Genomic DNA, 21,232 nt, shown 5'->3' on the forward strand with positions numbered 1-21,232 from the left:
CAGCACCCAAAAAAGCCAGCTTACGGCCGGTGGATGATCGGGCAATTAAGACACAATCTGGGCCAGATCCAAAGTGGGGAGGTACCGGGCTGGATCAACAGTGCCCGGTTGTGGGGGATGGACAAGAACCCAGGCGTCATCGACGCATGTACATTGAAAGGAGTGACCAGGGTGTATGCGGTGATTCAGAAGTGCACCTCAAACCAAATGAACGTGATAGGTATGGGCAATCCCCTCAGTCACAGCAGACACGGGCCCACACCCTCAGTACCAAGTGGAGAACATTGGGTTAATCTGAGACAATGACTCCCTCCGGTACTACCCCATAGATATGCATGCCATATGCAAGAATGAGGGCATACACGGGGAATCACTGAGCGGGTGCAGGAGGAAAGGTAGCCTCACAATTAGCTCCCATCCAGTTGGAACGGGGGGGGGTGCTGGACAAATGCGGGTACAACCGAACGGAGGGTTGTATATTAGAAATTACCCACAGAGAAAACCATCACACCCGCTCAGGATACAAGGGAACCCCGGCTCCCAGTTACTATCAGACACGCGTGAATGATGTACGTCCAACAAAGGGGTCAGGTCTCAGTCAACCCCTCCGACACACTCCACCATGCCCTGGAACACTATGACGAACCTAAGCAGGCCCCAATTCCCAACCTTCCCGAAAGTCTGACAAAGTTGAAAGGTGTCTTACGAAAGGTGAGGAATCAGCATTACGTGTTACAGGCGGTGTGTAAAAGGCTAATCAATGATATGGAAGAGCACTTGAGAGATCCGACATGGTGGGAGCAAGTGTGGGAATGGGGGCTGAATGCGGACATACACCCCTGGATAAGAATAAGCTCTCATATACTCGTCGCAGTGCAGCTAGTGTTAGCATTGTTTAACTCTAATTCTTTCAATGTCTTCTCCAGACAATCCAAAAAGTACCAGGAGACCATGAGTGGCGTACTGAGAGGCTGCGAGGAGACATTTGCGTTACATTATGGGACCAGCAACACTCACACACACACAGATTACACAATCCACACTGACATCACTAAAAATCACAGACGGAATCTCAGTAACAATCCACATGCTTTGCACAGTCTTGTGTTGGGGGTTTAGTGTTTGATATTTCGAACTGCAGTGACATTCCCGACAAGATGAGTTAAAGTTTTAACCTTAACCAGAAAATGGCTGAAACATTGTTTTCCTGGGATGAACACGTCAAAGGACAGGAAGAATCAGAAAGTTGTCCTGCCCTGGGATTAACATATCAATGGACAGGCCTCCTGGGGAGCAGATTGAGAGACATCCCAACATGCCAGGGGTGGAGTCTGCAAACTGCTCATTCAGGATATACCTGGCTAGGAACCCAATCCGAAAACCGCCTCCAGAGTGCGGAGCTAGTCCCCACTCTGGTTTAATGTGCGTGTGTGTTCCCTCTGTCTCAATCTGCTTTATAACTCTTTGACTTGTTTGTATTTGGATGTTGCTGAGTTGTAACTGAGAGTGATTCATTGGCTCTTGCGTTATTTTGTTTGAAAATGTTCTTTGCTCTCTGTTTTAATGGAATTAATTTTCTCCCCCACCCCTCAAAGAATTTTTATTTTGAAACCTGCAATCTGAAGATCCAGACTGGGACAAGGACTCTTCTTCTTCAGGAGTTTCCTGAGACCTTCTCCAAGGCCGTGCCCCATGGGCCCACGTGAGTTTGTGTCCGTTTCTTACCCCGAGATTTCAATTCCTCTCCGGGACCCTGGTTTTCGGTGGCTCCGGTTAACCAGTTCCTGTTGGACTGTGGGCCTGGAGTTTCAAAAAGAAAATCTTGGGGTTAAAGTAGCCCAGCCTTGCAATCTAAAACTTACATGTTAGCCTCCAGTGTGTGAGGAACAGGAGCCCCACAAGAGGAAATGAAAAGTCCTAAAGTGAAGCTGCCTAAAATCTTGTTATAATTCAGGGATAATGCGTGTAATTTGGGCTGCGCGATCATTCTGACGGTTAAACGGGATTCCCGGTGGTCATTTTACTGAGGGTTTAGGTTTCTATCTGCCTTTCTCCAGTTTTCTTTCTGTTTATTTCTTCGCTTTGCGCTATTTAAGCCTTCAAGGAATAATCACAGGTGAATTGATGGACCCACAGCAGGGGAAGTGAGCTGCAGAAGGGGCAGGGAAAGACTTTACACATGGGGAGAGGAGGCAGGAGTTTCAGAAGGTAGGAGTCACACAGGGGGCTGATTAAGGGGGAGATTATACAGAGGAGGTGGGAGGCTGCTGTTCGTTTCGGAGGGGGGTAATTTGAATGAACATGGGGACAGGGTGCTTGTTCATGTTTGAAATAGTGAGGGGTCGCTGCTACATGTTTAAAATGGTGAATGCATATGAGTTAATAGCTGACTGATATGAGTTTGTATTTATACAGACGTCCAGAGAGATAGGGGGTGGGGCGGTGCTGGGAGTGTGGGGACTGTTGTGATGGTGGGTTGGGTGTTAGATGGGGGTTGTTTGAGAGAGATTTTTGAGTGGGCAAACGCGGGGTTAAAAATGGCGCGAGTAATTTGGCGGCCACAAAACAAACGGTCTGGCGAAAATGATGCAGAGATGGAATAATTGCCGGCTGATAATGACAGGGAGGAAAAGAATGGGGGTTGGATAATATTTGCGAGGAGGAAAGAAAAAACTAAATAACCAGTCCAGTATAGATTTTGAAGAGCACACATTGGGGGTTATATATTTCTTTTTTCAGAAAAGGTTGCTGACAGGAAATAGAAGAGAAAATGAAAGATATGATGAAATCTATTTTTTGAATTGTGAATCAGGGGAGAGCGCGAACGCAGTCCCCCACTACCACAAATTTTGCAGTCGAGTATCCCGCATTTGGGGACATCGCAGGCGTTAGCACACCCGAAGTGCAATGGGCTAGCCTCGTCCTGGGAGAACCTTTTTTTTCTTTTTTTTGCAAAAATATACTTTATTCATAAAATATCATCAATCACATTCCAAACCATTTCAATAACAACATTACAAGGGTACAATCCAGGTTAAACTTTTACAAAATGTATCACCAGGTGCATCAGTACAAACAATATTACAATCATTTACAGCCTTTCATTTTGAGCTGTACAGCCCGAGGGGATTTAAACAGTTCCCAGTCCCTCGGTGCGCTGTGGTAGAAAGGTCTTAGACAGCGACCCTTCCCCATTGCGCCTTTGCGGCAGCTGCTCCAAGATTTAGTGCATCCCACAACACGTAGTCCTGGACTTTGGATTGTGCCAGTCCGCAACAATCGGTCGGGGACAACTCTTTGTGCTGGAAGACCAACAAGTTTCGGGCAGACCAAAGCGCCTCTTTCACCGAGTTGATGATCCTCCAGCTGCAGTTGATGTTTGTCTCGGTGTGTGTCCCTGGGAACAGCCCGTAGAGCACAGAGTCCCGTGTCACAGAACTGCTCGGGATGAACCTCAACAGCAACCACTGCATCTCTCTCCAGACTTTCTTTGCAAAGGCACAATCCACAAGGAGGTGAACAACGGTCTCTTCCCCACCACAGCCACCTCGAGGGCAACGTGCAGAGGGGGTGAGACTCCTGACGTGTAGGAAGGATCTGACGGGGAGGGCCTTTCTCACCACCAGCCAAGCTACGTCTTGGTGCTTGTTGGAAAGTTCTGGCGATGAGGCATTCTGCCAAATGACTTTGACAGTCTGCTCGGGGAACCATCCCACAGGGTCCACCCTCTCCTTTTCCCTCAGGGCCTCTAGGACGTTACGTGCTGACCACTGCCTGATGGACTTGTGGTCAAAGGTGTTTTTCTGCATAAATTTTTCCACGAGGGACAGGTGGTAGGGCACGGTCCAACTACTTGGAGCGTTCAGCGGCAGCGTGGCCAGACCCATCCTTCGCAACACCGGGGACAGGTAGAACCTCAGCACGTAGTGACACTTGGTGTTTGCGTACTGAGAGTCTATGCACCGCTTGACGCAGCCACACACAAAGGTGGCCATCAGTATGAGGGCGATGTTGGGCACGGTTTTTCCCCCTTTATCTAGAGGCTTGTACATCGCGTCTCTGCGGACACGATCCATTTTTGACCTCCAGATAAAGCGGAAGATGGCTCGTGTGATCACCACCACGCAGGAGTGTGGAATGGGCCAGACCTGCGCCACGTACAGCAACAGCGAGAGTGCCTCACACCTGATGACCAGGTTCTTACCCGCAATGGAGAGGGAGCGTCGCTCCCACATGCCCAGTTTCCTTTTCACCATAGCCACTCGCTCCTTCCAGTTTCTAACGCATGCCCCGGTCCCTCCGAACCATATCCCCAGCACCTTCAGGCCGTCAGCCCTGACAGTGAAGGGGACAAAGGATCGGTCAGCCCACTTCCCAAAGAACATGGCCTCGCTCTTCCCACGATTTACCTTGGCTCCCGAGGCCAGTTCGAACTGGTCGCGGATGTGGATCAGTCTGCGCACCGACAGCGGATCCGAGCAGAAGACGGCGACATCATCCATGTGCAGGGAGGCTTTGAACTGAGTGCCTCCACTGCCTGGGATCGTCACTCCTCTTATGCCCGGATCCTTCCTGATGGACTCGGCAAAGGGTTCTATGCAACACACGAAAAGAACAGGCGAGAGAAGACAGCCCTGCCTGACTCCAGATTTAATCGGAAAGCTATCTGTTTCCCACCCATTGATCGAGACTGCGCTACTGATGTTAGTGTAGAGCAGTTGGATCCAATTTCGAATTCCCTCCCCAAACCCCAATTTGGAGAGCACATCCACCATGTAGGTGTGCGATATTCTGTCAAAGGCCTTCTCCTGATCCAAGCTGATGAGGCAGGTATCCACACACCTGTCCTGTACATAGGCAATCGTATCCCTGAGCAGCGCGAGGCTGTCCGAGATCTTCCTGCCCGGCACAGTGCAGGTCTGGTCATGGTGGATCACCAATTCCAGAGCGGATTTGACCCGGTTGGCGATGACCTTGGACAGAATCTTATAGTCCACATTCAACAGTGAAATGGGTCGCCAATTTCTAATTTCCTCCCTTCCCCCCTTGTGCTTGTAGATGAGGGTGATGATGCCTTTCCTCATGGATTCTGACATGCTGCCGGCCAGGAGCATACTCTCGTACACTTCTAGCAGGTCCGGGCCCATCCAGTCCCACAGAGCCGAATACAACTCCGCTGGCAAGCCGTCGCTTCCGGGAGTTTTACTCTTCTCGAAGGACTCAAGGGCCTTAGTCTGTTCGTCAGGAGTTAGCGGTTTGTCCAGGCTCTCCCATGTACTGTCGTCTAAGACCTCCGTGATGGAGGACAGGAAGGACTGGGAGGCCGTGCTGTCTGTGGGCTTCACGTCATACAATCGGGCATAAAAGGATTTGCTGATCCTCAAAATGTCGGACTGCGATGACTTTAGTGAGCCGTCTTCTTCCTTCAGGCTGCTGATCACAGAGCTCTCTCTGTTACTTTTGGAAGAAGAAATGTGAGCACGTCTCATCCTGCTCCACGGAGCGGACTCTGGAACGGAAGATGATCTTGGAGGCCTCCGAGGCAAAGAGCGAGGCTTGCTGGCCCTTCACCTCTTGGAGTTCCTCCTTGACATCGACCCCCATCGACTGCAGCAGGAGCAGATTCTGCAGGTTTTTCTGGAGTCGGGACCTTTCACTCTGTTCCTTTCTAGCTTTCTGGGTGCCTTTGAGGATGAAAAACGTCTTGATGTTTCCCTTGATCGCTTCCCACAACTGTGTCAGGGACTCAAAGAGGGGTTTCACGGTTCTCCAGCCTTTGTAAGACCTCTTGAGCTCCTCGCTGTGCTCTGGGGTCAGCAGTTGCACGTTTAGCTTCCATGCCCCCCTGCCCACCCTCTGGTCTTCCTCCAAGTGACAGTCAACCAGTAGGAGGCAGTGGTCGGAGAACACCGGCTTGACGTCGGTGGATCTGACTGCGAACGCGCGGGACACAAACAGGAAGTCTATCCTGAAACGGATGGACCCGTCTGGCCGCGACCAGGTGTATCTACGCTGCGCTCAAGCGGCCGTACCGGCACAAAATGGGCAGCCGGCCCAGGCGCCAATACACGGACAGAGAGCTATAACGGGGGCTTCCCGGCGCAACTGAGAACCACGTATGTGTCCCTGTCACCTAGCGCAACCATGAAGCTATTGGAAACAAATTACCCCAACTAAAACCTAGACATGGAAATGAGTCGTTTTGGCAAAAATTGAGGGAAATACGGCAATGCCACGATCTCCATAACAGGGACGTTCGCGGGTTAGTCCGGATAAAACTACCTGAGGCGTTTTGGGGACGGCTGCAGCAAGCGTATCAGGACGGAACCTGGTGTAATGATATCGCTGCAGACCAGGGACAGCAGCAAGCTGATTTCCGAGCCTTTAGAGCAGAAATGGCACAAGTCTTAGGGCAAGCCCCAGTTAATTGGAATACAGTGACTGGAGTAAAACAAGAAAAGGGCGAGAGTGCCCATGAATATGGCAATTGGAAGTTTGAGGCATATTGTAACTATGGGGGTGTAGGTGCACTGGAGGTTCACTAGAGCTTTCCCCACCAGGGACTGCAGCGCCACCACGGCCACAAAGATCCTCGCTTTTGAAGTAGTACCAAGATGGGGAATCCCTTTACAGATAGATTCGGATCAAGGAGCGCATTTTACGGACAGTATTATGAAAAGGACGTGTGAGCTGCTCGGAGTAAAACAGAAATTTCACGTACCTGACCGTCCACAAAGCTCAGGAATGGAAGAATGTATGAACCGCACGTTAAAAAATGCTATTGCAATGGCAAACACAACAACTGGTGGGGGATGGGTGGATGTGCTCCCCTGCATATTGATGCGACTGAGGGCTACCCCCAACAGGACAACTGGTTTAACCCCTTATGAGTTGCTGACCGGGAGGGCTATGCGCTTGCCAGAGGGCAGAGCCACCGGAAGTGAGGATATGGGACCCATCAGAGATAAAATTAAAAACGATATTAAGCAATTGGATGGACAGCTAAAGGAATTACAACAGGAAGTGAAGGACCAACAGGCTATCAGGGATTTAGAAGAGAGGACAAAAGGGGGACTCCCGTCACCACCGGCTGAGGTCGGAGACATGGTGTTTGTTCATATCACCCCTAGCCAACCAGTTTTTGCCCCAAAATGGACTGGACCGTACGGAATTATTCACGTGCCTGCGTCGGTATGAAGGGAAAAGCTAGGTGGAAACACTGGTCGCAACTGAAAAGGTATGATGTAAGTAAGAGAGACTAAATTACCAGGCAGCGGGGGGAAAACGGGCAACGAGCAGTCCGTACTGTGTAGGCCAAGTGGTTTAGGATTCATTCCCGATCTGGAGGACTGGCCATCTGAAAGACAAAAGGGGGAATCCTCAACTACGGGGAGGGTCACCGTGGGCTGTGCACAAGGAGGGACGTAAAGGAGAAAGCTGCCTCTTATATCCAACCTAAACCCTGGTGATCACCAGCAGTGTGCTTCATTACAGAAATAACAATAACCGGGTAACCTCCACGCCAAGATGGAAAAAAGCTGGGTGTCCATGATCATTACCAGGGCCCTGGCTATCGCAGCCACCGGCATACAGAACGTAAACCGTGAAGCAGTGGCCGGTATGGGCTTATACTACAAGAATGTCAGCGACGGATATTGCGTGAAAGGAGGTGTGAATGTCACAACGGAAAGGTCAATGCTCTTCAAGTGTGGCACCGGGCTTACGCAACTATCCATTGGAATGAGCGATGGTGAGAGCCTCGGGCAGAGCTCGCATTCGGGAACGGAACTCCGATGGAAAAATGAGGGCCCACTATGCTTCCAGATCAGCGATGGTTCGGACGGACCCTGGACATGTGCGAAGGGGGCACAGGTCCAGATACAGTGTGTGAGAGATTTTTCACAATTTACCTTCACACCCCAGGACAACAACAACTGTGGTCACTGTCCCGGGGAGGAGGACTTGGGAATGACAGATACCTGGCATTGGATCTTGAGGGCCAAACACGGAGAGTTGACTGCAACGGCGGACCCCCGGACCGACACCACCCCGCTATCACAGGACACGACAAGAGACTATCTTGCCCAGACATGACCCTTGGGCCACAGAATGAACTGGTACTGTATATGGACGGTGAACTCTTGTATGATAATGTTAAACATGAAATTGTACAGGTAATTGTGAACCTGGCAGGTATGCAACTGCCTGAGTATTGCAGTAACCAAGCGCCCCTACGAAAACTGTACAAATTACTGAGTAAGGCTGTGATAAATCAGCCGGCCGACGCCACGGGTGCCACTAGATTCAGGGGACATCCTGCTTTCCACCGCCAGGAGAGAGAGTTAGTTAACAATGTACTGACAGGGGTGAACACAGGGACTTCCCTGGTAAACTCTCTCGACATTCAAGGAATCAACTCCGAGGTCACGAATCTTAAAGGGATCATGAGGCAGCTTGCTCATGAGAGTAGCGAGGGGTGGTGAAACGGCAGCGGCCGTAGGGGGCAAGAGTGTGGCATCTGTATTGGAAAGCGTACACGTTATAGAGACCCATGCTAAAGCCACCAGCCAATTAACAGAAAGGGAGGAACGACAAGAGGGCAGCACCCAAAAAAGCCAGCTTACGGCCGGTGGATGATCGGGCAATTAAGACACAATCTGGGCCAGATCCAAAGGGGGGAGGTACTGGGCTGGATCAACAGTGCCCGGTAGTGGGGGATGGCCAAGAACCCAGGCGTCATCGACGCATGTACATTGAAAGGAGTGACCAGGGTGTATGCGGTGATTCAGAAGTGCACCTCAAACCAAATGAACGTGATAGGTATGGGCAATCCCCTCAGTCACAGCAGACACGGGCCCACACCCTCAGTACCAAGTGGAGAACATTGGGTTAATCCGAGACAATGACTCCCTCCGGTACTACCCCATAGATATGCATGCCATACGCAAGAATGAGGGCATACACGGGGTATCACTGAGTGGGTGCAGGAGGAAAGGTAGCCTCACAATTTGCTCCCAACCAGTTGGAACGGGGGTGGTGCTGGACAAATGTGGGTACAACCGAACGGAGGGTTGTATATTAGAAATTACCCACAGAGGAAACCATCACACCCGCTCAGGATACAAGGGAACCCCGGCTCCCAGTTAGTATCGGACACGCGTGAATAATGTACGTCCAACAAAGGGATCAGGTCTCAGTCAACCAGGGGGTCATTGTGCTGTGGCCTTTGTCTAATTAATACCATTAAGTTACTGATAATAAAAGATATATAAACTGTGCTCATTTGAACCTCGGTGGAGAAGTGCCTGGATTGCCCAGTGTTTGCTCCCCGCATGCGTAATAAAGGAACCACTTGAATATTGCATCTGGACTCCGAGTGTTGAACTTTTGTACCAGAGTATTCCTCGGTTCTTTCAACGTGTTGGTGGATTGAGCAGACAAGTGGCAGATGAAGTTCAATGTACAGAAGTGTGAGGTGAACCATTTTGGCAGGAAGAATATGGTGAGACAGCATAAAATAAAGGAAGAGCCTCTAAAAGAGGTGCACAAACAGAGGGAACTCAGACGTACATAGGCCATTGAAGATGGCAGGACGTGTTGAGAGCAGTTAATAAAGCAGATAGTATCTTAGGCTTTATTAATAGGGGCATTGAGTACAAGAGTAAGGAGGTCATGTTGAACTCGTATAAGACACTAATTAGGCCTCATCTGGAATACTGCGTCCAGTTCTGGGCGCCATACTTGAGGAAGGATGTGAAGACATTGGAGAGGGTACAGAGGAGATTCACAAGAATGATTCCCGGGATGAAGAACTGTAGCTATGAGGATAGATTGGAGAGGATGGGACTGTTTTCCTTGGAGAAAAGAAGGCTGTGAGGAGAGTTGGTGGAGGTATTCAAGATCCTGAGAGATATGGACAAGGTAAATCGTGAGAAACTGTTTCCACTCAAGTGAACATCAAGGACTAGAGGGCACAGATTCAAAATAATTGGCAAAAGGAGTAAATGTGATGTGAGGAAAGATTAATTCACCCAGAGGGTGGTTGGAGTCTGGAACAAAATTCCTGAGAGGGTGCTGGAGGCAGATTCGATCGAGGTATTCAGAAGGGAATTGGATCGTTACCTGAAAAGACAGAATGTGCAAGGTTACGGGGATGAGGCAGGGGAGTAGGACTAGGTGGAAGGCTCTTTCAGAGACCCAGTGCAGACTTGATAGGCCGAATGGCCTCCTTCCACACTGTAAAAAATTCTGTGACATCACAAAGCAGTATCAAGATTTTGTGATTTAGAGATAGATCATGAAATCGGAAATGATCAAAACAAAGGGCGTACATTTATTGTGAGCTGTACAGCCCGAGGGGCTCTAAACAGTTCCCAGTCCCTCGGTACACTGTGGCAGAAGGGTCTTAGACAGCGACCCTTCCCCATTGCGCCTTTGCGGCAGCTGCCCCAAGCTTTAGTGCGTCCCTCAGCACGTAGTCCTCGGCCTTGGAATGTGCCAGTCCGCAACACTCGGTCGGGGACAACTCTTTGTGCTGGAAGACCAACAAGTTTCGGGCAGACCAAAGAGCGTCTTTCACCGAGTTGATGATCCTCCAGCTGCAGTTGATGTTTGTCTCGGTGTGTGTCCCTGGGAACAGCCCGTAGAGCACAGAGTCCTGTGTCACAGAACTGCTCGGGATGAACCTCGACAGAAACCACTGCATCTCTCTCCAGACTTTCTTTGCAAAGGCACAATCCACAAGGAGGTAGACAACGGTCTCTTCCCCACCACAGCCACCTCGAGGGCAACGTGCAGAGGGGGTGAGCTTCCTGGCGTGTAGGAAGGATCTGACGGGGAGGGCCTTTCTCACCACCAGCCAAGCTACGTCTTGGTGCTTGTTGGAAAGTTCTGGCGATGAGGCATTCTGCCAAATGACTTTGACAGTCTGCTCGGGGAACCATCCCACAGGGTCCACCCTCTCCTTATCCCTCAGGGCCTCTAGGACGTTACGTGCTGACCACTGCCTGATGGACTTGTGGTCAAAGGTGTTTTTCTGCATAAATTTTTCCACCAGGGACAGGTGGTAGGGCACGGTCCAACTACTTGGAGCGTTCCGCGGCAGCGTGGCCAGACCCATCCTTCGCAACACCGGGGACAGGTAGAACCTCAGCACGTAGTGACACTTGGTGTTTGCGTACTGAGGGTCTACGCACCGCTTGATGCAGCCGCACACAAAGGTGGCCATCAGTATGAGGGCGATGTTGGGCACGTTTATTCCCCCTTTATCTAGAGGCTTATACAGCGCGTCCCTGCGGACACGATCCATTTTCGACCTCCAGATAAAGGGGAAGATGGCTCGGGTGATCGCCATCGCGCAGCAGTCTGGAATGGGCCAGACCTGCGCCAACTACAGCAACAGCGAGAGTGCCTCACACCTGATGACCAGGTTCTTACCCGCAACGGAGAGGAAGCGTCGCTCCCAGATTCCCAGTTTCCTTTTCACCATAGACACTGGATCCTTCCAGTTTCTAACGCATACCCCGGTCCCTCTGAACCATATCCCCAGCACCTTCAGGCCGTCAGCACTGACGGTGAAGGGGACAAAGGATCGGTCAGCCCAGTTCCCAAAGAACAGGGCCTCGCTCTTCCCACGATTTACCTTGGCTCCCGAGTCCAGTTCGAACTGGTCGCAGATGTGGATCAGTCTGCACACCGACAGCGGATCAGAACAGAAGACGGCGACATCGTCCATGTACAGGGAGGCTTTGATCTGAGTGCCTCCACTGCCTGGGATCGTAACTCCTCTAATGCCCGGATCCTTCCTGATGGACTCAGCAAAGAACAGGCGAGAGAGGACAGCCCTGCCTGACTCCAGATTTAATTGGAAAGCTATCTGATTCCCACCCATTGATTGAGACTGCGCTACTGATGTTAGTGTAGAGTAGGATCCAACTGGATCCAATTGCGAATTCCCTCCCCAAACCCCATTTTGAGAGCACATCCACCATGTAGGTGTGCGATATTCTGTCAAAGGCTTTCTCCTAATCCAGGCTGATGAGGCAGGTATCCACACCCCTGTCCTGTACATAGGCAATCGTATCACTGAGCAGCGCCAGGTTGTCAGAGATCTTCCTGCCCGGCACAGTGCAGGTCTGGTCAGGGTGTATCAACAATTCCAGAGCGGATTTGACCCGCTTGGCGATGACCTTGGACAGAATCTTATAGTCCACATTCAACAGTGAAATGGGTCGCCAATTTCTAATTTCCTCCCTTTCTTCCTTGTGCTTGTAGATGAGGGTGATGATGCCTTTCCTCATGGATTCTGACATACTGCCGGCCAGGAGCATACTCTCGTACACCCCTAGCAGGTCTGGGCCCATCCAGTCCCACAGAGCCCAATACAACTCCGCCGGCAAGCCGTCGCTTCTGGGGAGATTTACTCTTCTCGAAGGACTCAAGGGCCTAAGTCAGTTCGTCAGGAGTTCGCGGTTTGTCCAGCCTCTCCCGTGTACTGTCGCCTAAGACCTCCGTGATAGAGGACAAGGAGGACTGGGAGGCCGTGCTGTCCGTCGGCTTCACGTCATAAAATCCGGCATAAAAGGATTTGCTGATCCTCAAAATGTCGGACTGCGCTGACTTTACTGATCTGTCTTCTTCATTCAGGCTGCTGAACACAGAGCTCTCTCTCTGTTCCTTTTGGAAGAAGAAACGTGAGCACGTCTCATCCTGCTCCACGGAGCGGACTCTGGAACGGAAGATGATCTTGGAGGCCTCCGAGGCAAAGTGCGAGGCTTGCTGGCTCTTCACCTCTTGGAGTTCTTCCTTGACATCGACCCCCACCGACTGCAGCCGGAGCAGATTCTGCATGTTTTTCTGGAGTCGGGACATTTCCCTCTCTTCCTTTCTAGCTTTCTGGATGCTTTTGAGGATGAAAAACCTCTTGGTGTTTCCCTTGATCGCTTCCCACCAGTGTGTCAGGGACTCAAAGAGGGGTTTCATGGTTCTCCAACCTTCATAAGCCCTCTTGAGCTCCTCAATGTTCTCTGGGGTCAGCAGTTGCACGAATAGCTTCCATGCCCCCCTGCCCACCCTCAGGTCCTTCTCCAAGTGGCAGTCCGCCAGTAGGAGGCAGTGGTCAGAGAAGAACACCGGCTTGACCTCGGTGGATCTGACTGTGAATGCACGGGACACAAAGAGGAAGTCTATCCTGGAACGAATGGACCCGTCTGGCCGCGACCAGGTGTATCTACGCTGCGCTCCGTCTGCAGGGTTGCTGAAGACGTCGTGCAGCTTGGCATCCTTAACTGTTTCCATCAGGGATCTGGACGTAGCGTCCAATCTGCTGCCGGCCCTGCCGGATCGTCCAGCCGCATCGATGATGCAGTTGAAGTCACTGCCCAGAATGACCGGCCTGGAGGTCGCCAGCAGCAGTGGGAACTGCTGAAAAACCTCCAGCCGCTCAGCTCCTTGTGACGGGCCATACACGTTAATTAACCGGAGTGGAGCGTTCTTGTACATTACGTCTGCTACGAGGAGTCGCCCGCCCACCACCTCCTTAACCTCGGAGACGGTGAAGTTGCCTCCCCGCAGCAGAATACCCAGGCCGGAGGAACGAGAGTCATTTCCGCCCGACCAGATCGATGGCCCATGGGACCACCACCGTGACCATTGCCTGTAGGAGCTGAACTGGATAACCTCACTTATCCACGTTAAACTCCATCTGCCAAATTTTGGCCCATTCACCTAACCTGTCCATATCCATTTGTAAATTTCTCATTTCTTCACTGCAACTTACTTTCCCACCTATTTTGGTGTCATCTGCAAATTTAGCTATGGTACCTTCTACTCCTGAATCCAAGTAAATAGTTGGGGCCCAAGGACCGAACCCTGTGGCACCCCACTAGTTACAGCTTGCCATCCACAAAAGACCCATTTATCCTGACTCTCTGCTTTCTGTTGGTTAGCCAAAGCTCTATCCAAGCAAATATATTACCCTTAGCTGCGTGTGATCTTATCTTGTGTATTAATCTTTTGTGCGGCACCTTATCAAATGCCTTCTGGAAGTCCAGACATACTACATCTACAGGATCGCCATTATCCACTTTGCTTGTCACATCTTCAAAGAACTCTAGCAATTTAGTCAAACACGATTTAGTCTTCATAAAGCCATGCTGACTCTGATGGATTGCATTTTGACTTGCATTTTAGGAGGGTAGTGAAGGCATTGGAGAGAGTGCAGAAGAGGTTTACGAGTTTGGTTCCAGGGGCGAGGAAGTTGAGTTATGAAGTAAGATTGGAGAAGTTGGGACTGTATTCCTTGGGGAAAAGAAGTCTGAGAGGAGACTTGATAGAGGAATTGAAAATCATGAGGTATCTGGAGAGAGTAGATAGGGAGAAACTGCTTGCACCGATGAAAGGATCGAGAAGGAGCGGGCACAGGTTTAAAGTAACTAGCAGAAGAAGCAAAAGTGATAGGAGCAGCGAGTGGTCAGGGTCTAGAATGCACCGCCTGATAGCGTGGCGGAGGCAGGTTCAATTGAAGAGGGAATGAGATGATTATTTGAAAAGAAAGCATGTGCTGGGTTACGTGGAGAAGGCAGGAGAATGGCACGAAGTGAAATGTTCATTGGGAGAGCTGGTGCAGTCACGACGGGCGGAATGGGCTCCTTGTGCAGTGTAAGGATTGTGTGAACGTGGATGTAGACGTTTCCGAGTAGCTGTGTAAAGTGTGTGAGCTTTGAGGTGTGAGTTTTGACTGTTGCTGTATCAGCAGCAGCAGCAGCAGCGGGCGGGAGCGGCAGCAGAGAGCTGGTTGAAAATGTTGTGAGGCGAAAGGTGCAGCTGAGAGAGTGTTTGAGAGGTGTATTTGCAAGTGAAAGATGTTTTTGTATGAGTGAGGTAGAGTGTTTGTGAGATGAGAGTGGTGTCTGTGAGCGTTGGGTGAGCGTGCGTGTTTTTTGTGTGTAGATGGTGCGGGTGAGTGAGAAAGAAAGAAAGTTGGGTTTTGAAAAGTAAAGAAAGCAGATGTTTGTAAGAAAACTATTTTTAGCATTGAAAATCCCCTGGAAAGGGGTGGTGCACCATTCCCAGAGATACTGCAATACCGGGTCGATGCGTGGAGTGGACGGAGCAAGCCCCTATTCCATCTCCCTGCTCCAAAAATCAATTTAATATATGGTCCCCAGATAAGGGACGTATCAGATATTAAACTGATAAGAACAGATTTTTTTTTTTTTTTCTGTAAAAATATACTTTATTCATAAAAAATCTTCAATCACATTCAAAACCATTTCAAAAACAACATTACAAGGGTACAATCCAGGTTAAACTTTTACAAAATGTATCACCAGGTGCATCAGTACAAACAATATTACAATCATTTACAGCCTTTCATTTTGATCTGTACAGCCCGAGGGGCTCTAAACAGTTCCCAGTCTCTCGGTGCGCTGTGGTAGAAAGGTCTTAGACAGCGACCCTTCCCCATTGCGCCTTTGCGGCAGCTGCCCCAAGCTTTAGTGCGTCCCTCAGCACCTAGTCCTGGACTTTGGATTGTGCCAGTCCGCAACAATCGGTCGGGGACAACTCTTTGTGCTGGAAGACCAACAAGTTTCGGGCAGACCAAAGCGCGTCTTTCACCGAGTTGATGATCCTCCAGCTGCAGTCGATGTTTGTCTCGGTGTGTGTCCCTGGGAACAGCCCGTAGAGCACAGAGTCCTGTGTCACAGAACTGCTCGGGATGAACCTCGACAGCAACCACTGCATCTCTCTCCAGACTTTCTTTGCAAAGGCACAATCCACAAGGAGGTGAACAACGGTCTCTTCCCCACCACAGCCACCTCGAGGGCAACGTGCAGAGGGGGTGAGACTCCTGGCGTGTAGGAAGGATCTGACGGGGAGGGCCTTTCTCACCACCAGCCAAGCTACGTCTTGGTGCTTGCTGGAAAGTTCTGGCGATGAGGCATTCTGCCAAATGACTTTGACAGTCTGCTCGGGGAACCATCCCACAGGGTCCACCCTCTCCTTTTCCCTCAGGGCCTCTAGGACGTTACGTGCTGACCACTGCCTGATGGACTTGTGGTCAAAGGTGTTTTTCTGCATAAATTTTTCCACCAGGGACAGGTGGTACGGCACGGTCCAACTACTTGGAGCGTTCCGCGGCAGCGTGGCCAGACCCATCCTTCGCAACACCGGGGACAGGTAGAACCTCAGCACGTAGTGACACTTGGTGTTTGCGTACTGAGGGTCTACGCACCGCTTGATGCAGCCACACACAAAGGTGGCCATCAGTATGAGGGCGATGTTGGGCACGTTTTTTCCCCCTTTATCTAGAGGCTTGTACATCGCGTCCCTGCGGACACGATCCATTTTCGACCTCCAGATAAAGCGGAAGATGGCTCGAGTGATCGCCGTCGCGCAGGAGTCTGGAATGGGCCAGACCTGCGCCACGTACAGCAACAGCGAGAGTACCTCGCACCTGATGACCAGGTTCTTACCCGCAATGGAGAGGGAGCGTCGCTCCCACATGCCCAGTTTCCTTTTCACCATAGCCACTCGCTCCTTCCAGTTTCTAACGCATGCCCCGGTCCCTCCGAACCATATCCCCAGCACCTTCAGGCCGTCAGCCCTGACAGTGAAGGGGACAAAGGATCGGTCAGCCCAGTTCCCAAAGAACATGGCCTCGCTCTTCCCACGATTTACCTTGGCTCCCGAGGCCAGTTCGAAATGGTCGCAGACGTGCATCAGTCTGCGCACCGACAGCGGATCCGAGCAGAAGACGGCGACGTCGTCCATGTACAGGGAGGCTTTTACCTGAGTGCCTCCACTGCCTGGGATCGTCACTCCTCTTATGCCCGGATCCTTCCTGATGGACTCGGCAAAGGGTTCTATGCAGCACACGAAAAGGACAGGCGAGAGAGGACAGCCCTGCCTGACTCCAGATTTCATCGGAAAGCTATCTGTTTCCCACCCATTGATTGAGACTGCGCTACTGATGTTAGTGTAGAGCAGTTGGATCCAATTTCGAATTCCCTCCCCAAAGCCCATTTTGGAGAGCACATCCCCCATGTAGGTGTGCGATATTCTGTCAAAGGCCTTCTCCTGATCCAAGCTGATGAGGCAGGTATCCACACCCCTGTCCTGTACATAGGCAATCGTATCCCTGAGCAGCGCCAGGCTGTCAGAGATCTTCCTGCCTGGCACAGAGCAGGTCTGGTCAGGGTGAATCACCAATTCCAGAGCGGATTTGACCCGGTTGGCGATGACCTTGGACAGAATCTTATAGTCCACATTCAACAGTGAAATGGATCGCCAATTTCTAATTTCCTCCCTTTCCCCCTTGTGCTTGTAGATGAGGGTGATGATGCCTTTCCTCATGGATTCTGACATGCTGCCGGCCAGGAGCATACTCTCGTACACTTCTAGCAGGTCTGGGCCGATCAAGTCCCACAGAGCCGAATACAACTCCGCCGGCAGGCCGTCGCTTCCGGGGGTTTTACTCTTCTCGAAGGACTCGAGGGCCTTAGTCAGTTCGTCAGGAGTTAGCGGTTTGTCTAGGCTCTCCCGCGTACTGTGGTCTAAGACCTCCGTGATAGAGGACAGGAAGGACTGGGAGGCCGTGCTGTCCGTGGGCTTCACGTCATACAGTCCGGCATAAAAGGATTTGCTGATCCTCAGAATGTCGGACCGTGATGACTTTACTGAGCCGTCTTCTTCCTTCAGGCTGCTGATCACAGAGCGCTCTCTGTGTACCTTTTGGAAGAAGAAACGTGAGCACGTCTCATCCTGCTCCACGGAGCGGACTCTGGAACGGAAGATGATCTTGGAGGCCTCCGAGGCAAAGTGCGAGGCTTGCTGGCCCTTCACCTCTTGGAGCTCCTCCTTGACATCGACCCCCATCGACTGCAGCCGGAGCAGATTCTGCATTTTTTCCTGGAGTCGGGACATTTCCCTCTGTTCCTTTCTAGCTTTCTGGGTGCCTTTGCGGATGAAAAACCTCTTGATGCTTCCCTTGATCACTTCCCACCAGTGTGTCAGGGACTCAAAGAGGGGTTTCACGGTTCTCCAACCTTTGTAATCCCTCTTGAGCTCCTCAATGTTCTCTGGGGTCAGCAGTTGCACATTTAGCTTCCATGCCCCCCTGCCCACCCTCAGGTCTTCCTCCAAGTGGCAGTCCGCCAGTAGGAGGCAGTGGTCAGAGAAGAACACCGGCTTGACCTCGGTGGATCTGACTGTGAATGCACGGGACACAAAGAGGAAGTCTATCCTGGAACGAATGGACCCGTCTGGCCGCGACCAGGTGTATCTACGCTGCGCTCCGTCTGCAGGGTTGCTGAAGACGTCGTGCAGCTTGGCATCCTTAACTGTTTCCATCAGGGATCTGGACGTAGCGTCCAATCTGCTTCCGGCCCTGCCGGATCGTCCAGCCGCATCGATGATGCAGTTGAAGTCCCCGCCCAGAATGACCGGCCTGGAGGTCGCCAGCAGCAGTGGGAGCTGCTGAAAAACCTCCAGCCGCTCAGCCCCTTGTGCCGGGCCATACACGTTAATTAACCGGAGTGGAGCTTTCTTGTACATTACGTCTGCTACGAGGAGTCGCCCGCCCACCACCTCCTTGACCTCGGAGACGGTGAAGTTGCCTCCCCGCAGCAGAATACCCAGGCCGGAGGAACGAGAGTCGTTTCCGCCCGACCAGATCGATGGCCCGTGGGACCACCATCGTGACCATTGCCTGTAGGAGCTGAGGTGCGGTATCGCACACTCCTGCAGAAACAACAGGTCAGCTTTGACCTTGGCTAGGTAGTCCAAGGTCGCAACACATCGCGTAGTAGATTTAATGCTACGCACATTTATGGATACAATCTTTAAACCCATTTTAAAGCATTTATTCTCCTACCAAACCCACTGTCTCTGAGAGTCCCAGACCTTTAGTCTGCTCCTTCATACCCGTAGTGAGCTCAAATTCCTTCACTTTGGATGGGCTGAGGTAGATCTCCTTGGCCGTGTTCTGCTCCAGTGGCATCTGGAGGTTCACGTAGAGAGCGGGTTTTGAGATGACCTTTGCTGGAGAAGCTTCTCCAAAACTCACCCCCTCTGGGGTGTTGCTGTTCCCGGCTTCCTGGAGCTGGGGTGCGATGATTGCCTCACTGCTCCCAGATTCCAGGGGCTGTGGTGCACTGGCCTCCTCAGGTTGCAGGCAAAGTTGGGGTGCGCTGGTCTCCTTGTTGTCTCCAATTTTCTGGAGCTCGGGTGTCTCGTCCTCCAACGCCCTGGAGCTTTGCCGCCTCTTCTGTCGGTGCCGCTCTGGCACTTCATCATCCGAAGAGCTGCTGCCCTTGTCATCCGTGTCGGATGGGAGACGCCTCTTGCCGCTTCTCTGGGAAACGCCTTTGCTTCTTCTTCGCTCCCTCTTACTTTTCTTGTTCTTCACCGTCCGCCACTCCCCCTGCTGCTTTTCCACTGCTGCCTCCTCCTCCATTGATTCGCTGTCCTGAGGTCTGGGAGGTACAGGGGGTAGTGCTGCTGATTGGCTCTCTGTTGCCTCAATCTCTTTCTCCACCTTGTCTCTCTCTGTGTCCTCCTTTGTCCCGTTGAGCTCCCTGGGGGCCTTGGTGGTTGGAGTGACACGGAACCTTTCTTCTGCTTCCCCCTGGTCGGCTTTGGCTGCCTGTGCGTAAGTACGGCAGCGTTTGGGGCAGGTCCTGTAGAGGTGACTTGCCTCGCCACACAGGTTGCAGCACTTGGCCTGTTTGCAGTCTTTTGTCTGGTGCCCTTCCTGTTTGCAGATCTTGCAGAGGGAGGCGCTGCACTTGGCCGCCACATGACCAGCCTTGCCGCATGAGCGACAATGCTTGGGTTGCCCAGCGTAGACCAGGTAGCCACGGTTTCCCCCGATAGCGAAACTGGAGGGAGGGTGGAAAATGGCTCCCTTACCATCGGTCTTTAGCGTGACCTTAAACAGGCGTTTGCCTGTCCAGATCCCCAAGTCGTCTCGAATCTCGGTGCCGCTCCCCACCTTATCGAAGTACCTGGTGAGGAAGGTGACCACGTCGGCGACAGGGACGAAGGGGTTGTACACATGCACCATCACCTCACGTTCCCGTTGCAACGGCAGAGAGAAGTGCGGCTCCGCCGTCAGGATCTTCATCTCCGGCAGGTCCCTCTTCTCCTCGAACACCCTCAGGAGCCGGACGCAGTCTGCCACTCGCTTGAACGTGACGTCAAAATAACCACCTTTGCGGGAGTCGTGCAGGGTGAAGATCTCCGTAGCTTGGAAGCCGCATGCCTTCAACAGGATCCTCCTGGTGAAGAAGCCCCGATCCATAGGTGATCCTCCTTCGCTGTGGTTCACCGTGACTCGGACGGTGATAGGTAACCCACGGTATGGATTTGGATTGCGATTGGTTATCGCCCTTCCATCCCGACCTTGCCTTGGCAGGACCATGGTGTCGCCCCTGCAACACTTGATGTTAGCTAATAGGCCGAGAAGCGATGAGAAAGAAAGAAAGTTGTGTTTTGAAAGATGTGCATGTTGAAAAGTAAAGAAAGCAGATGTTTGTAAGAAAACTATTTTTAGCATTGAAAATCCCCTGGAAAGGGGTGGTGCACCATTCCCAGAGATACTGCAATACCGGGTCGATGCGTGGAGTGGACGGAGCAAGCCCCTATTCCATCTCCCTGCTCCAAAAATCAATTTAATATATGGTCCCCAGATAAGGGACGTATCAGATATTAAACTGATAAGAACAGATTTTTTTTTTTTTTTTGTAAAAATATACTTTATTCATAAAAAATCTTCAACCACATTTCAAACCATTTCAAAAACAACATTACAAGGGTACAATCCAGGTTAAACTTTTACAAAATGTATCACCAGGTGCATCAGTACAAACAATATTACAATCATTTACAGCCTTTCATTTTGATCTGTACAGCCCGAGGGGCTCTAAACAGTTCCCAGTCTCTCGGTGCGCTGTGGTAGAAAGGTCTTAGACAGCGACCCTTCCCCATTGCGCCTTTGCGGCAGCTGCCCCAAGCTTTAGTGCGTCCCTCAGCACGTAGTCCTGGACTTTGGATTGTGCCAGTCCGCAACAATCGGTCGGGGACAACTCTTTGTGCTGGAAGACCAACAAGTTTCGGGCAGACCAAAGCGCCTCTTTCACCGAGTTGATGATCCTCCAGCTGCAGTCGATGTTTGTCTCGGTGTGTGTCCCTGGGAACAGCCCGTAGAGCACAGAGTCCTGTGTCACAGAAC

At 51.4% G+C, this 21,232-nt stretch overlaps 1 protein-coding gene and 3 pseudogenes across 1 annotated transcript in view; 1 reads left to right on the forward strand and 3 right to left on the reverse strand.

The window, feature by feature from the left end:
• Window positions 1–21,232, forward strand: part of LOC144668732 (uncharacterized) — a 434,727-nt gene that overhangs the window by 141,041 nt on the left and 272,454 nt on the right. The gene's annotated exons all lie outside the window — the stretch shown is intronic.
• Window positions 2,810–2,961, reverse strand: LOC144669082 (U1 spliceosomal RNA; annotated as a pseudogene).
• On the reverse strand, window positions 15,053–15,232 carry LOC144669111 (U2 spliceosomal RNA; annotated as a pseudogene).
• LOC144669083 (U2 spliceosomal RNA) lies at window positions 20,576–20,754 on the reverse strand (annotated as a pseudogene).

Source organism: Cetorhinus maximus, chromosome 28 (genome assembly GCF_964194155.1).
Source record: "Cetorhinus maximus chromosome 28, sCetMax3.hap1.1, whole genome shotgun sequence".
In the NCBI taxonomy this organism is placed as follows: domain Eukaryota; kingdom Metazoa; phylum Chordata; class Chondrichthyes; order Lamniformes; family Cetorhinidae; genus Cetorhinus; species Cetorhinus maximus.